Source organism: Octopus sinensis, linkage group LG20 (assembly GCF_006345805.1).
Source record: "Octopus sinensis linkage group LG20, ASM634580v1, whole genome shotgun sequence".
NCBI classification, from domain to species: domain Eukaryota; kingdom Metazoa; phylum Mollusca; class Cephalopoda; order Octopoda; family Octopodidae; genus Octopus; species Octopus sinensis.
The window spans coordinates 30744857-30762510 of record NC_043016.1 but is presented as its reverse complement, the minus strand read 5'-3'; the positions used below and the strand labels follow the sequence as shown (position 1 = coordinate 30762510).

The 17654-nt window shown below is 37.8% G+C and overlaps 1 protein-coding gene across 1 annotated transcript in view; it reads right to left on the bottom strand.

The window, feature by feature from the left end:
* Positions 1–13528, bottom strand: part of LOC115222509 (F-BAR and double SH3 domains protein 2) — a 125828-nt gene extending 112300 nt beyond the window's left edge. The window contains exons 1-2 of the mRNA XM_029792740.2: positions 13423–13528; positions 6630–6675 (exon numbers count right to left, since the gene is read on the bottom strand). The gene's annotated coding sequence lies outside the window, so the exon portion shown is untranslated. The remainder of the gene's footprint in view (positions 1–6629; positions 6676–13422) is intronic.
* Between the last annotated feature and the right edge of the window lie 4126 nt (positions 13529–17654).

Sequence of the window (17654 nt, the reverse complement as noted above, 5' to 3'; positions counted from 1 at the left end):
TTAAATGAGGAAGGTGGTCAATGCAGAAAGAGAAGTAACTAAAGGTCAATGTGGAAGAAGTGGCTAAAGGGGTGTTGATGGTCGAAAGGGTTTGGTGACCCCTGATCTAAACAAAAGAACATAAAGATAAGTGTTTTGTTTAGACTGCCATTTCAAATTCAAAACTATTCAGACACTGGATATTCAAAAGGAAACCAAATTTCATTTACCAGTTGATTTACTAAATTTGATTTCAACCCGCTCCACACAACATATGCTGAATATGAGCCAATAAACAGTCAATCCATGAGCAATAAATGAATGAAACAAGGATAGCCTCATCAGTTTGCTTCCAGTTTTGGCATCTAGCTAGAACAGCAGTGATGCTAGAACAACCTTGATGATACCTCACTAACAGTGTTCCTTTACTTGCATTTGTGGCTCTGTGGTAAGATGCTTGCTTCCCAACCACATGGTTCCAGGTTCAGTCCCACAGCATGGCACCTTGAGCAAGTGTCTTCTACTATAGCTTTGGGCTGACCAAAACCTTGTGTGTGGATTTGAAAGAAGCTTGTCGTATATGTGTGTGCGTGTGTGTGTGTGTGTCTTTGTGTCTATGTTTGTCCCCCACCCCCCACTATTGCTTGACAACTGATGTTGGTGTGTTCATGTCCCTGTAATTTAGCAGTTTGGTAAAAGAGACCAACAGAATATGTACAAGGCTTACAAAGAATAAGTCCTGGGGTTGATTTCTTCAACTAAAACCCTTTAAGCTGGTGCTCTAGCATGGCCACACTCAAATGACTGAAACAAGTAAAAGAATACTCCACCAGAAAGATCTTCCACTGTTTCTTTGGGCTCGTACTATCATTGTGCCAGTTGATAGATCTCGTTCCCCCACACATCCACAAACACATACACAAGCAATCACACAGGTTCACACATGCACACACATATACACACATGTGTACGCATGCACACACACACATGCACATGCACACACAAACCTTTCGTTCACTTTCATCTTTACTTCAACTCCCAAGATATAACAAAACACCTTTCAGAAAGCTAAGATGACTATTTTATATACTATGTTCCCCAGTTTGTAGCCGGTGGAAAAATCATGATGACACTTGATGCTAGTTGCCCTTCTATAAATCTCAACTTGATTAAGCACTTTCACCCGATTAAATGGACAAGTCATGATAAAAAGTGCATCCAAAAGAACAACTCCCACCTAGTCACCAATCACCTATATGTATGTATATTCCCTCTCTCTCTTTCGGAGAGGCACTGAGCAGCTATACGCACACATACACACACGGCAGTAACTTCCACCTACCGAATTCAATCACAAAGCTCCGGTTGGCTCGGGGCTATAGTGGAAGACACCTACCCAAAGTGTCACGCAGTGGGACTGAACCCGAAATCATGTAGCTAGGAAGCAAGCTCCCTAACCAAACAACCATGCCCGTGCCTATATATATATATATATATATATATATATAATATTTATTACATATTGCATATCTTATATATAAAACTGTAGTTGTGTGAGTGTCTGTCCCCTTCGATTTAGATTCCTAACTACTCCCACATTTTGCGGTGCAGTTTAACCAAAGTCGGGTATCTTATAGTCGTGATGATTAATATCGAGCCCGTCTGAGTATTAGCGCTCATCTACGATGAGTCTACGATTTTAAAAATAATTTAACATCATTTTTATTCCATTTTAATGCATAATTTTCGTGTGTCGATGGCGGCGGAGTTGGCGCCATGGTCACACCTGCACCTGTTTGCTTCTCCCCCTTCTTCCCTCCCTCGTGAAGCTGTGGGGAAGGGAGTGTAAGGAAATCAACATCGTAAAGCGTTGTCAAGGAGACCAGCGTTCTTTTAGAACAACGACTTCATGGCTTGAAGACACCAAAACAAAAATGGCTAAGAAAACCCGAATTGGCATCTATAAGGGCAGTAACTCTCTAAAAATGCTTATATGGTTATTTCCCTTACAAACCTGAGCAACGCCAGGCGATACTGCTAGTATATTATAAAATGTACATAGTCACCAATCACCCATAGAGACTTCAGCTTCAGCAAATGTCTGCAACACAACAGCAATAGCAAAATGGAAGCAGGAGTACAAAAGTCTACACATGCAATAGAAAAAGCAATCCATTTTGTAAATATACTTAGGCACAGGCAGTGTGTGTGGTAAGAAGATTACTGCCCAAACACATGGTTCTGGGTTCAGTCCAACCTCAGGCAGACCAAAGCCTTCTGAGAAGATTTGATAGATGGAAGCTGAAACAAGCCATTTATGTATATATGGGTGTGCGTGCATGCGTGTGAGTGTGTTTGTGCGTGTTTCTGTCTGTGTTTGTCCCCTACAACCACTTGACAACTGGTATTGGTGTGTTTATATCCCTGTAATCTAGCAGTTTGGCAAAAGAGACTGATAAAATAAATACCAGGATTAAAAAAAAAAGTATTGGCATAGATTCATTTGACAAAACATTCTTGAAGGTGGTGCCCCAGAATGCCCGCAGTCCAATGACTGAACCAAAGAAAAGATAACAAGAACACTGACTTAATAATAAATGAACTTTACAGCTTACTTTCATAGTTTGTAATGTATCTCAGCAAAGAAGGTGAAGAGGTGCAGAAATTTGTTATCTCAAGTAAATATTGCCCTGATAAGTGAATTCAGTAATCTATTATCATTCTTATTTTAGCACAGTTTTGTTATATACTTTAGTGTAATTTATAACTTAATGGATCAACTTCACAGATGTCTCCTAGGACAAAACCAAAACCAAGGTTGATTGATTTATTAATAAAAAAACAACACTAAAATTTTGATATGTGAACATATGAAATCATACCTACGTATTTAAATGCTATTGGATTTTACTCATAAGGTATTGGAATCTTAAATGTATACCATACTGCTTAAAATAAAAGATCTACAAATACAATATCCCTATGCATCTCACATCTATTTTCTTTCCTCCACCTCACTCTCTATTTTGTATCTTATTTAAATTAACTATTATTTAACCATTTTCTCACACAGTCTTTGATGAAGGGATATAATAAATATCCTGGAAACAGCTGTAAGACCTTCTGTCTGTAAATGTTCTAAAATTTACACAGCCTTGGCTTTTTTTATCTCATTACGAAAAAAAAATTTTTGTATATGTATGTATCTATATATATCTATATGTATGTACATATCTATCTATCTAGCTATCTCTCTCTCTCTCTCTCTCTCTCTCTCTATATATATATATATATATATATATATATATAGAGAGAGAGAGAGAGAGAAGAGAAAGAGAGAGAGAGTATGAGTGGTATTGGTGTCAAGAAGACCCAAAAAGTGTCAGGTAATGCTGAGTAAATGCTATGGACAGACTATAGTTAAGCTCCAGGTTCAATAATGATATGAATGAAGAGTCCAACATAGGTTGTGTATTAGCATGTATATATATATATATATATAAATTAACAGAATGAGATAAAAAATACAAGGCTGTGAGTACTTTTCAGAACATTTATAAAGAGAAGGTCTTACAGCTGTTTGTAGGATATTTTATACATCCATTCATCAGAGACAGTGTGAGAAAATATTTAAGTAGTAGTTATTATAGAAAAGATATGAAATACAGAGTGAAGTGGATGGATGAGAACAGACTTGAGATACGTAAGGATATTGTATCTCACGTCCGTTTTCATTCCTCCACTTCATTCTGCATTTCATATCTTCTCTATAATAACTATTACTTAAACATTTGCCCACACCATCTCTGGTGAAGGGATATATAAAATATCCTGGAAACAGCTGTAAGACCTTCTCTTTATAATTGTTCTGAAAACTACTATATATATATATATATATATATATATATTGTATATAGACTATGAGTGGTATTTTTAATCGCATTCTGTTAATTTATATATATACATCATCATCATTTAACGTCCGCTTTCCATGCTAGCATGGGTTGGACGGTTCAACTGGGGTCTGGGGAGCCCGAAAGCTGCACCAGTCCAGTCAGATCTGGCAGTGTTTCTACAGCTGGATGCCCTTCCTAACGCCAACCACTCCGAGAGTGTAGTGGGTGATTTTATGTGCCACCGACACAGGTGCCAGACGAGGCTGGCAAACGGCCACGCTCGGATGGTGTTTTTATGTGCCACCGACACAGGTGCCAGACGAGGCTGGCAGACGGCCACGCTCGGATGGTGTTTTTATGTGCCACCGACACAGGTGCCAGACGAGGCTGGCAGACGGCCACGCTCGGATGGTGTTTTTATGTGCCACCGACACAGGTGCCAGACGAGGCTGGCAGGCGGCCACGCTCGGATGGTGTTTTTATGTGCCACCGACACAGGTGCCAGATGAGGCTGGCAAACGGCCACGATCGGATGGTGCTTGTTACGTGCCACAGCACGGAGGCCAGTTGATGCGGTACTGGCTACGGCCACGCTCGGATGGTTTTCTTATGTGCCACGTGCCACCGGCACCGGCACCACAAAGATACAAATTCCATTGATGTTCATCTATTTTGATTTGTTTGATTTTTCACTTGTCTCAACAGGTCTTCACAAGTGTCACAAGAAGGAAGGTATGCACAGGTGGACCGACCACGTCCCAGGCAGGGGCCATGGGTTATGGTCTCACTAGTCTTGCCGGGTCTTCGGATGTGTGTTTTTATGTGCCACAGACACAGGTGCCAGATGAGGCTGGCGAACGGCCACGATCGGATGGTGTTTGTCATGTGCCCACCGCACTGACTACGGCACTGATGGATTTTCTTTGTGCCACAGGCACTGGTACCCACACAAGATACAAATTCCATTGATGTTCATCTATTTTGTCTATTTTGATTTGATTTGATTTGATTTTCACTTGCCCAACCGGTCTTCAATGGATTCTTATGTGCCACAGGCACTGGTACCACAAGATACAAATTCCATTGATGTTCATCTATTTTGTCTATTTTGATTTGATTTGATTTGATTTTCACTTGCCTCAACCGGTCTTCACAAGTGTCACAAGAAGGAAGGTATGCACAGGTGGACTGACTAGTCTTGCCGGGTCTTCGGAAGGTGTTTTTATTGTGCCACCGACACAGGTGCCAGATGAGGATATATATATATATATATATAAATATATAAATGATTTGTTCTATATATATATGTATATATGTATGTATGCATGTATGTATATATATATATATATTTATCACTCTCTCTCTCTCTCTATATATATATATATATATATATATTATTTATATATATATACATATGTATGTATTTATATATGTATTTTTATATGTATATGTATGCATGTATGTTTCTCTCTATTTATATATATACGTATATATATATATATATATATATATATATAAATATATTTATATGTATAATATCAATGGAAATAGTAGTTGTGATACCAGTGCCAGTGGCACATAAAAAGCACCATCCGAACGTGGCTGATACCAGCGCCACCTTGACTGGCTTCTGTGTCGGTGGCACGTAAAAAGCACCATCCGAACATGGCTGGTGCCAGCACCACCTTGACTGGCTTCTGTGCCGGTAGCATGTAAAAAGCACCATCCGAACGTGGCCGATGCCAGCACCGCCTTGACTGGCTTCCGTGCCGGTGGCACATAAAAAGCACTACACTCACAGAGTTGTTGGCGTTAGGAAGGGCATCCAGCTGTAGAAACACTGCCAGATCAGACTGGAGCCTAGTGCAGCCTCCTGGCTTCCCAGACCCCGGTCGAACCGTCCAACCCGTGCTAGCGCGGAAAACGGACGTTAAACGATGATGATGATATGATGATATAAATATATATATATATATATATATATATATATATATATATATATATATATATATATATATATATATATATATGTATATATATATATAAATATATTTATATCCATCCATCTACCCACCCATCTATATAGTTGGAATTTACAAAAAACAAAAGACAAAGACAGGTGTGCAAACAACAAACAGGTGTATTAGTTTAACGTTCAGAAAAGTGCGAAAGTCTTTTACATTTTGAGCCTATGTTCTTCAACAGAAAGGAACACATGAAAATAAACAGCGACAGAATGAAAAAAGAAAGCTTTAGTAGCTATCAGTCAATTTTGGTGATGGCTGGACAGAGATGGTCAGACAGGAGAGCTAGGAAGAAAGGGAGATAATAAAGTAGTGGTGATCCCAAAACAAAGGTGCGTGTGCATATATATGTGAGAGCATGTATATGCTTATGGATAGGGGCTGGTGTGTGTGTGTGTGTTTGTTGATCAAAAGTTTTCTCCATTTTCTGATTATTTAAGTATGATTACTGATAAATTTTTGTTTATTCTGTTGTTATTTGTATCCTATGAGCATAGATTGCCTGCATACTTATACCCAGGGACAAAACAGGTAATTGACACTGATACTAAATACAGATGCTTTTATCACTTAGGCATTTACTGCAATTGCTAACTCTGCTTCCATTTATATATATATATATATATATATTTATATATTTATATATATAATCAACAAATTATAAAAACAAAACTGAAATTTTAAAAGTAATACAAAAATAGGTCAACCATATAATATGCAATTATCATACCTGTGCATATTCTTTCTCTATAGCTGATCTTTTCTGGCTGAAGATTCTGAAATGATAACAATTATATAAAATAAGAGAAAAGGAAGCAATTAATTAAAATAATGAAATTGATTTTAAATAGATTTGATTAATGAAAGCAATACTAATAATGATGATGAGGTATTTACTCACCATAAATTAACATAAATTATTGATATGTATTTAAAAGTGGAACGCAGATAATACAAGGTAAATCTACTTCCTCCTTGCTACTGTCACTGGCACCACCATCCCCTCTTCTTCTCTGTTAGTGATTTTTTCTTTTAGCACTTTGATCAATTCTTAAATGCATTTGTCCATATGATGCAGGTGGACTGTCCTTTGTCTTTTGATTATCAAATATGCTTTGACATTAGTTGAGTGTTTTGTGAGTGCTGATCACAGAAAGAAACTATTCTACTTTTGTAAATGGCTTCTGAAAGAGTATTTTGCGATCTCTATGTGTTTTGTTAGTGTGATTATCGTAGAAGCATTATCATATATATACGATATCTTTTTCTAGATATTTGCCATTTCGAAGAACAAAGTTCTAAATATTGGCATTTGCAAGCCCGCTCCTTTCCACAGACAAAATTTTTGCATTGTGGTTCTTAGTGGCACTAAATATATTTTCCAGGCAACTATAGATTTTCTTTATATTTTATTGGAGCCTTGGAGTTTATGGCTCTTAAATATTTTTTCTATTAAGATAAGTAATTGTAAGGGAACAGTTTTCTTTTCATAAAAATTATCCTAGAAGAGGGTCAAAAAGTCATAAAGTAGTACTAATCAAGAGTTCCTTTCCATTTTATTTCTCACAAAGGACAAATGCAAATTATTTATAATCACATAAAATTATTTATTGAATGTTTTAAGATAAATTGTGATATATTGATTTCATATAAGTCATAATATCACATGCATATATACACACACACACATGTACTTAATATATGCACTAGATGGTAACTGACAAAGTCAACAATATACAGTACTTAAAGAAGACACAAACAACAGTTATTTCTAAATATTGGGACAACTAAACTGACGTTCAAAAATTGATTATATAAACACAAACAATTGTTTATCAGCCCTGAAGGAAAATGCACTGTGGCTTTGACAAAATTTATATGGTTTGTGCATGAGGCAAGTTCTTACAAATTCAAAATTACCTGGTCGATTGTAGATAATGCACAAATATATAGAAATGATGACTTCAAATCAAAAATATAGTTTGACTTTTGAGTGAAAAATTAAGAATATTGTTCTAAAGTAGTAACAGATTTATCAAAAGAACAGAATAATTACTGCTTTAAATTTTAATTTGGTTCAGGAAATAAAAGCATTGATTTTGAAGAGTTTAAAAAAGATAAAAGGATAAATAGAAAAGAAATGAAGTCTCAACATTCCTGAGGTTTATAAAATATTGCTAGTAATAATTTCAACAGATATATTCTTTTATTCTTTTATTTGTCTCAGTCATTTGAATGCGGCCATGCTGGAGCACTGCCTTTAGTTGAACAATTTGACCCCAGGACTCATTCTTTGTAAGCCCAGTACTTATTCTATAAGTTTCTTTTGTCAAACTGCTATGTTATGAGGATGTAAACACACCAACATCGGTTGTCAGGTAATGGTTGGGGGACAAACACAGACACACAAGCATATACATATACACAAACATATACATACATATAAACATATACATACACACACACACACACACACACAGACACACACACACACACACACACACACACACACACACACATATATATATATATATATATATATATGTAGGTCCCGGGTTGATTCGGGGTTAACCACAGTAAATAAGGTACTCAATACATAGCAGAGTAAAATTAATTTATTATATAGAAGGAGCTTCTACAGGACTAGAACTGTTTCATTCAAGAGAAATCTTCAGGAAGCTAGTGCTTGAACTAGCTTCCTGAAGATTTCTCTTGAATGAAACAGTTCTAGTCCTGTAGAAGCTCCTTCTATATAATAAATTATTTATATATATATATATACAATAGCTTCTTTTCAGTTTCTGTCAACCATATCCACTCCCAAGGCTTTGGTTGGCTCAAGACTATAATATGAGATACTTGCCCAAAGTACTATGCAGTGGGACTGAACTTGGAAGCTTCTTATTTCTTTATTTCCCACAAGGGGCTACACACAGAGGGGACAAACAAGGACAGACAAAGGGATTAAGTCGATTACATAACTGGTACTTAATTTATCAATCCCGAAAGGATGAAAGGCAAAGTCGACCTTGGCGGAATTTGAACTCAGAACGTAACAGCAGACGAAATACCACTAAGCATTTTGCCCAGTGTGCTAACATTTCTACCAGCTCACCACCTTGGAAACTTCTTACCACACAACAACACTTGCACCTATATCTTTGTTTTTTACTTTGGAATGTGGTCATGCTGGGGCACCTCCTTGGAGGGTTGTGTCGAACAAATTGACCTCAGTACAATTTTGAAGTCCGGTACTCATTCTATTGGTCTCTTGTGCTGAAGTACTAAACTGCTAAGTTATGGGGATGTAAACATACCAACACTGGTTGTCAAGTGGTGATTGGGGCAAACAGATTTGCAAACATACACATACACACACAATCACCACCACCACTACCACCATCAGCCTCATCATCATTTAATGTTAGTTTTTTCCATGCTAGCATGGGTTGGATGGTTTGGCAGGAGCTGGCAAGGCCAAGAGCCACACCAATTTCCATTGTCTGTTTTATATGGTTTCTACAGCTGGATGCTCATCCTAATGCCAACCACTTTACTGAGCGTACTGGGTACTTTTTACAAGACACCAGCACCAACTGAGGTGCTTTTTATGGTGCCACATCACTGTTTGGGTAACCAAATACCTTGTAAGACAAAAATCCTCAACTGGGAGTGGAGAATAATATTGAGTGGTGAAGGCTTTGTGTCAGTTGAGAGATTAAAGGTATATAGGGACAGAGACAGGTGTCTTGCTGTAGATTAGATACATGGATACCCCAGTTGGACAAGAATGAAGAGTGAGTGAGAGAGTAAGATAAAGAGAGCAAGAAAGAGAGAGAGAGAGGGGGAGAGAGAAAGAGATGATGGTGATGATGTGTCAGGTCATGCCCTCAAGGGACATTTGGGGTAGTGAGAATAAGTGGGGTGATACAGAGGTTTGGACTGGGTGAGTGGGCAGGATAGAGGTGACTGTAGTAAATGATGGAGATAAATATAAGAGATACTCAAGGCCAGGGGTTGTGGTAGGTATGTGGGAGCATTGAGGTGATAGCAGATAATTGAAGAGATAATGATGGGGAACGACAGGAACAGAAGTGAGAAGTGAAAGGATGTAATTGGTGAAGACAGTAGGTGGGGGAGGATAATGGGAAATGAAAGTGGATTGGGGTGGAAGAAGAAAAATAACTGAGAAAGCAGGGAAATGTAGTATGTGCCTATTTTGCTCTCAGGTGATAGAGAAGTGGTGGGTGTCAGAGGATGAAATCATCATCATCGCCTAACATCCACTTTCCATGCTGGGCATGGGCTGGACGGTTTGACTGAGGACTGGCAAGCCAGGAGGCTGCACTAGGCTCCAATCTGTTCTAGCAAGGTTTCTACAGCTGGATGCCCCTCCTAACGTCAACTACTCCAAGAGTGTTGTGGATGCTTTTTACGTGCCACCAGCATGGGAGCCTGTCAGGCGACATTGGCACTGACCACACTCGAATGGTTCTTTTTGCATGCCACTGGCAAAGGAGCCAGTTAGGCAGCTCTAGCATCGACTACACTGGAATGGTGCTTTTTATGTGCCAGTCAGGCAGCACTGGCATTGGTCACACCAACGATTTCACTTGCCTCAACAAGTCTTTTCAAGCACACCATATTGCTTGACAATTGAAAGGTACTTTTAAATAGGCTTCACTTTACTCAACAGGTCTTCTCAAGCACAGCATATCTCCAAAGATCTTGGTCACTTGTCATTGCATCTGCGAGGCCCAATGTTCAAAGGTCATGCTTCAGCACTTCATCCCATGTCTTCCTGGGTCTCCATCTTCCACAGGTTCCCTCCACTGTTAAGATGTAACACTTTTTCACACAACTTTCCTCATCCATATGCAACACATGACCATACCAGTGCAGTTGTCTCTCTTACACACCACATCTGATGCTTCTTATGTTCAACTTTCTCTCAGGGTGCTTACACTCTGTTGTGTATGCACACTGACATTACACATCCAGCAGACCATAGTAGCTTCATTTCTTTGAAGCCTTTGCATGTTCTTCACTGCTGTGTAGCATGGCTGTTTGCACACATGCACCATACAGTCTACTTTTCACTCTGAGCGAGAGGCCCTTTGTCACCAGCAGATATAGGAGCTCTCTGGACTTTGCCCAGGCAATTCTTATTCTAGCAGCTATACTCTCTGAGCATCCACTGCCACTACGGACTTGGTCACCTAGGTAATGGAAGCTGTCAACTAGTTGTAGTTTTCCTCAAGGGAAATGGTTAACAGGAAGTAGGGGAGTGGAAAGAGGATGGAGGTGGGGTTTGGGCAAGGCCCCTCATGGACAAGCATTATGGAGATGGCTTTAAGATATCAATTCTGCTGTGGTGGATGGGTCTTCTTGAGTACAGTAAGGTGTCAGATATCCTGGTCCCATGCATACATGCATTCATTCATTCATTCACACAACACACACACACACGCACACACACACACACAAACATACATACATACATACACACATACATACATACATACTTATATGTGACAAACTCTTTTAGTTTTTGTCTACCAAATCCAGTCACAAGGCTTTGATCAGCCTGGGACTAAAATAGAAGACACTTGCCCAAGGTACTGCAGAGTGGATCAGAACCCAAAACCACATGGATGGGAAGCAAGCTTCTTAACCCCGTAGCCGTACCTATGCCAACCAGTAAAATCCTGACAATGACTATATTGCAGAGGTGAGACAAAATAATAGACTGTACTATGTGTACACACACACACACCACATACTTTCTCTCTCACATCCACATATACACAAATAGGAAATGATATATATTGTGACTTATTTACTGATAATTTTCACTAATAATGTTTGTTTATTAATAGCTGTAGCACACTGTATACAACACATTCCAGACTATCTGGATTACCAGTTTATCTGCAGATGAATGGCATATTAGATTTTATACAGTCGTACATTCCTGCCCCCCCCCCCCACTTCTCCACTCATTTTGACAAGTCAGACTCACCCATCATGAATCTATCACAATAAATTCCTTTGGTAGCTAAATGTCATAACCTATATCATGGAGAGAACCTTGTTCCCAGACAGCACAGTTGCTCCTTTCCTCTTACCACACATAGCAACAAAAATTTATGCCCTGCCACTATAATCCACCACTGTGATCTCCTTTGGTAATTAATCCTTTTATTATCATATTTCTGTTGAAAGGTACTACCTTTATTTCAATTAATTTTGAAAATAATGATAAATTTAGTAAAATAACTTTGTCATTATTTAGCTAGTGTTTGGAACATAAATCAAGGTGAAATTTCCAAAATTGGTATAAACAAAGGTCTTGATTTAGATTTCTTCAAAACTGGTAATTTGCATCATAGAACCAGGGAGAGTCTCAGGTAGGTTGGTATCAGAATAATGAAGACAGACATAATGGAAAGGTCTGGAAGCTACATCATATGACTAGGATATTTCAGTTGAAACATGCTGCTTTCATTTTCATTTGATTTTGAAAATTATGAAGAATTTAGTAAAATATATTTATAACTATTAAGCTAGTGTTTGGAACATTAATATGGAATTTCAGTGGGAGGTTTTAATTTAGATCACTTAAAACAGGAAGTTTGTAGCATAATCCCAGAGATGGTCAGAAGGGTGAAGACAAACAAGATGGAAAGATCTGAAAACTGTATCATGTGACTAAGATAATATCTTCTGATGTTACAGTCTTTGTTCCAGTTAATTTTGAAAATAATGGAGGATTTAATAAAACAACTTTGTAATTATTAAGCTAATGTTTGGAACATAAATATGGAATTTTAATGGAAGGTTTTAAGCTTTGATAATTTTGGAACAGGAAGTTTATATCATAAAGCAGTCCTGATTGGTTGGTATAAAAAGGGTTAAGAGCCTTTCATCTTGGAGACAACGCTTATTCTCAGTGACTTTTCTACTATAAGAACAATACCTGAAATTTTGGGGAAGTGGGTTAGTTGATTACACCCATCCTAGTACAGACAGGTGCTTATTTTATCAATCCTGAAAGGACAAAGGGCAAAGATAACCTTGGTAGAATTTGAACCCAGAACATAAAGATAGATGAAATGTGACTAAGAATTTTGTCTGGCACATTAATCATTTTGGAAGTTTGCTGTCTTAAATATCAGATTAATTTACTATATTCTTCATTATTTTCAAAATATATTGTAGCAAATGTTAAGCATTTCAATAGACATAAAATGACAAATGGATTTGTATATTCACTGCAGATCAGTCTTTCCCACACATCTCTACAAGTACACTTTGTTAACAATTCACAATCTGTCAAGTCTTTATTGTTAATAAAGTTGTAATGCATATTGACTCCTTTGTTCATTTGCTTGAGCCTAACCCATGAAACTGGCTTTATGGTTCAATTTGACCTACAAAACAGAGTTTGACACTCTTGGAGAAATGATATAATAACTTGCACTTATTTTAACAACTGAATAACCAACAAGTGACAGACATACCGTATATCTTCCAGAAGTTCGACTTCTTGTTGATGTTTTGATTGCAATTTCTGCAGTTGTTCAGTGTGAATAAGTTTTAAAGCAGCAGCATGCTTCACCTGAAAAAGCGAGAAAAAAAGAACTTACAAACATGGTTTTAATTTTTTAGAGAGTAGCTTCAGTTGGAGATAAACATAATTGTAATTGTATAAATACAGTTGAAGATAGATATAATATGCTACTTAACAGTTTCACCAAATGAATTGCATACTATGCAAGGGGATATCCTATGAATTCAGAGAGTCATCAGGTACATTTTAAATTCCAGCTTTTAGTATCTCACAGCTGGGAACTTTGAGGTATCACATGATATACAGCCCAAGCCTCTATATCACCTCTCCCGGAATCCCCTCAGGGCATATCTTAACACATCTTCACTATCATTTCACTCTCATTATCATACTAGTCTTTTATTTGTTTCAGTCATTTGACTGCAGCCATGCTGGAACACCGTCTTTAGTCGAGCAAATCAATCTCAGGATTTAATCTTTGTAAGCTTAGTACTTATTCCATCAGTCTCTTTTGCTGAACCACTATGTTACGGAGACGTAAACACAGCAACATTAGTTGTCAAGTGATGGTGGGTGGACAAACACAGACACAAAAACATATATATATATATATATATATATATATATATATATAGGGTTATTCAAAATTAATGAACTGATTTCATTACACAATATCTTAGACACTCTAACTGACACTCTAACCATTAAGCCATGTGCCTTCACATTTAAGGTGACTTGTACCTGGAAGGGAACTTTCTAAGTGCAATCTCAAAGTAACTATGAAAGAACTTCCTTTAATGGTTCATATATCATATTTTGTCTTTTACTGCTTTGGTGCTCCAGTGAGAAAGCTTCTATGCTGTTGCTCAACCAATTAGAAATAGCAGCCAAACTCTCTCAAATCATGTTCTATGAGCTACAAAATGACGCACCGGTTAATGTGGTCTTGCATTCCCTGAGAAGAAAGGTGTGAGTCACTGCTGGAAAGCCTTTACTCATAGGTTAACTCAATCAAGATTGCACTGTGACTGTACAACAACAATACCTGCGTTGTTACATAACATTTTCTCTATCAAGTAGATGTTGATTCTACTTTCAGAATAATTCTATTAAGAAATTTCTTGTTCTTTTCTCTTTTTTTTTTTATGAAGGTTCTGTCTATTCCTAATGATTGTATCTCTTTGGTTTAAAGTTCAGGAAATTTAGAAAACAAAAATTAATTCATTAAAAAACAAAAACAACAACAACAACAAAAAACCCTATCATATTTCAATATCTTACGTTTCCTGGAATTGATTTCTTGGTTACTAAAGGTAACATTTCATTTAACCGTAATCATCCATTGCTGAAGAATCACAATGGTCTTTCACTATTTTAGAATCTTTTGTACTAATTAATGATTGCCATATATCACATGTAAAATCAGATAATTGTTTATATATATAAGATATATATATATATATATATATATATAGAGAGAGAGAGAGAGAGAGAGAGAGAGAACAAGGAAGCTAATTATAAAGAAAGTAGTAAAAAAACATAAGCATCAACAACACACTTTTTCATGAGAAAGACATGCAAGGTTGCTTTAGATTCTAAGAAAACTAGATTGTAATGAACTGAATAGAAACACAAACATTTTTTTTTTTTTCTCAAATGATTTCTATAGAAAAATCACAGAGCTGTTTGTTCCTATCAGCTTTCTCATTTCTAAATAGCAGCTACAGTAAACAATAATACAGATGACTGTATGAAATCAGTTAAGACAGATAGTTATTGATTTCTTACATATGCACAAGCCTCAGATATATTGGGAGAAGGTACAGGAGATTTTATGACATTCGAATATTTCTTAAATGATAGAAGTCGGGAATGTCTACAACTGAGAAATTAAAAACCAAGTTGTGGACATCCTTATCAGGGGAGAAATTTATTCAAAGAATGAAGGTTTCTATATTATTATTTTAATTAGAGAGGATGGTAATTTTAGAGAGAGAAGGGGTGGCACTGGAGAGAGAGGAGGGACTGGCTCCCGTGTCGGTGGCACGTAAAAAGCACCATTCAAGCATACTTGATGCCAGTACTGCCAGACTGGCCCTCATGCCAGTGGCACGTTAAAAAGCACCCACTACACTTTTGTATTAATTAGTGTTAGGAAGAGCATCCAGCTGTAGAAACATTGCCAGATCAGATAGGAGCCTCGTACAGCCTTCTGGCTTGCCAGTCCTCAGTCAAACCGTCCAACCCATACCAGCATGGAAAGTGGACGCTAAACGACGACGACGATGATGATGATGAATATAGTTGTATAAAACCAGAACAATGTGAGAGGGTACAAAGTAAAGTACAAATTGAAAAGAAAACAGAACAAAGTTGAGGTTTTGCCTTGTATTTCTATATTTTGGGATGAAGACCCTTTCTTTCAGGACATTTGGAAAAGTAATGGTTGGAAAAAGTTTGTTGCTCAGAAGTACACACACTTCTGAGTAACAAATTTTTTCCAACCACTGCTATTCCGCATGTCCAGAAGCAGGGGTCTTCACCTCGGAATATAGAAATACATGGCAAACTGCAACTTTGTTCAGTTTTCTTTTCAATTTGTAGCTTACTTTGTACCATCTCACATTGTTCCAGGTTCAGTCCCACTGCATGGCACCTCGGGCAAGTGTCTTCTACTATAGCCTCGGGCCGACCCAAAGCCTTGTGAGTGGATTTGGTAGACGGAAACTGAAAGAAGCCCGTCAATATATGTGTATATATATATATATATATATATATATATAAATTATTATATATGTATGTGTGTGTGTGCATATGTTTGTGTGTCTGTGTTTGTCTCCCCCAACATCGCTTGACAACCAATGCTGGTGTGTTTACGTCCCCGTAACTTAGCAGTTTGGCAAAAGGATTCGATAGAATACGTATTAGGCTTACAAAAAATAAGTCCTGGGGTCAATTTGCTCGACTCAAGGCGGTGCTCCAGCATGGCCACAGTCAAATGACTGAAACAAGTAAAAGAGTAAAAAGAGTATACACATATATATATATATATATATATCATCATCATCATCCTCATTTAACGTCTGTCTTCCATGCTGCCATGGGTTGGACTGTTTGACAGGAGCTGGCAACCCAGAGAACTCTACCAGGTTCTGTTGTCAAGCAATGGCCGGGGGCGGTGGGAGGGACGACAACACACAAAGAGACACACACTCGCACAAATATATACTTACACACACACACACACATATATATATATATGTATATACATACACATGTATATATATATACACTCATATACATATATATATATATACACACATATATATATATACTCATATATATATACATACATATATATATACACACATACATATATACATACATATATACATACATACATACATACATATATATGTCATCAACATCATTGATTAACATCCATTTTCCATGTTGGCATGGCTTAGACAGTTTGACTGAGGTCTGGAGAGCTAGCGGCTGCACTAGGCTCCAATCTGGTGTGGCAGAGTGTCTACAGCTGGATGCCCTTCCTAACACCAACCACTCCAAGAATGTAGTCAGTACTTTTTATGTGCCACCGGCACAGGGACCAGTTAGGGGGTACTGGTGTCGGCATGATTGGTTGGTTCTATTTATGTGTCACCAGCACCGGGGCCAGTCAGGTAGATCTGGCATTAACCACATTTTGATGGTTCTTTTTATGTGCCATGAGCATGGGAGCCAGCCAGGGGGCACTGGTCCCAGCTATGATATTGGTTTCACTTGACTGAACAGGTCTTCTCAAGCATATCATATCATCTGACACATGAGGAATATTCTTAACAGGGCTGGATGTGCATGGCTGCAATCTCACTTTAGTTGCTAGGTCTCCTCAATCACAACATATCTCCAAAGGTCCTGGTCTCCTGTCATTGTCTGAGGCCCACAGTTCGAAGGTCATGCTTCATCACCTCATTCCATGTCTTCCTGGGTCTACCACTTCTACAAGTTCCTTCTACAGTTAGGGAGTGGCACTTCCTCATACAGCTGTCTTTATTCATACACAACACATGACCATACCAGCACAGTTGTCTCTCTTGCACACCACATTTGATGCTTCTAATGCCCAACTTATCTCTCAGGGTGCTTACACTCTGTTGTGTATGCACACTGACATTACAC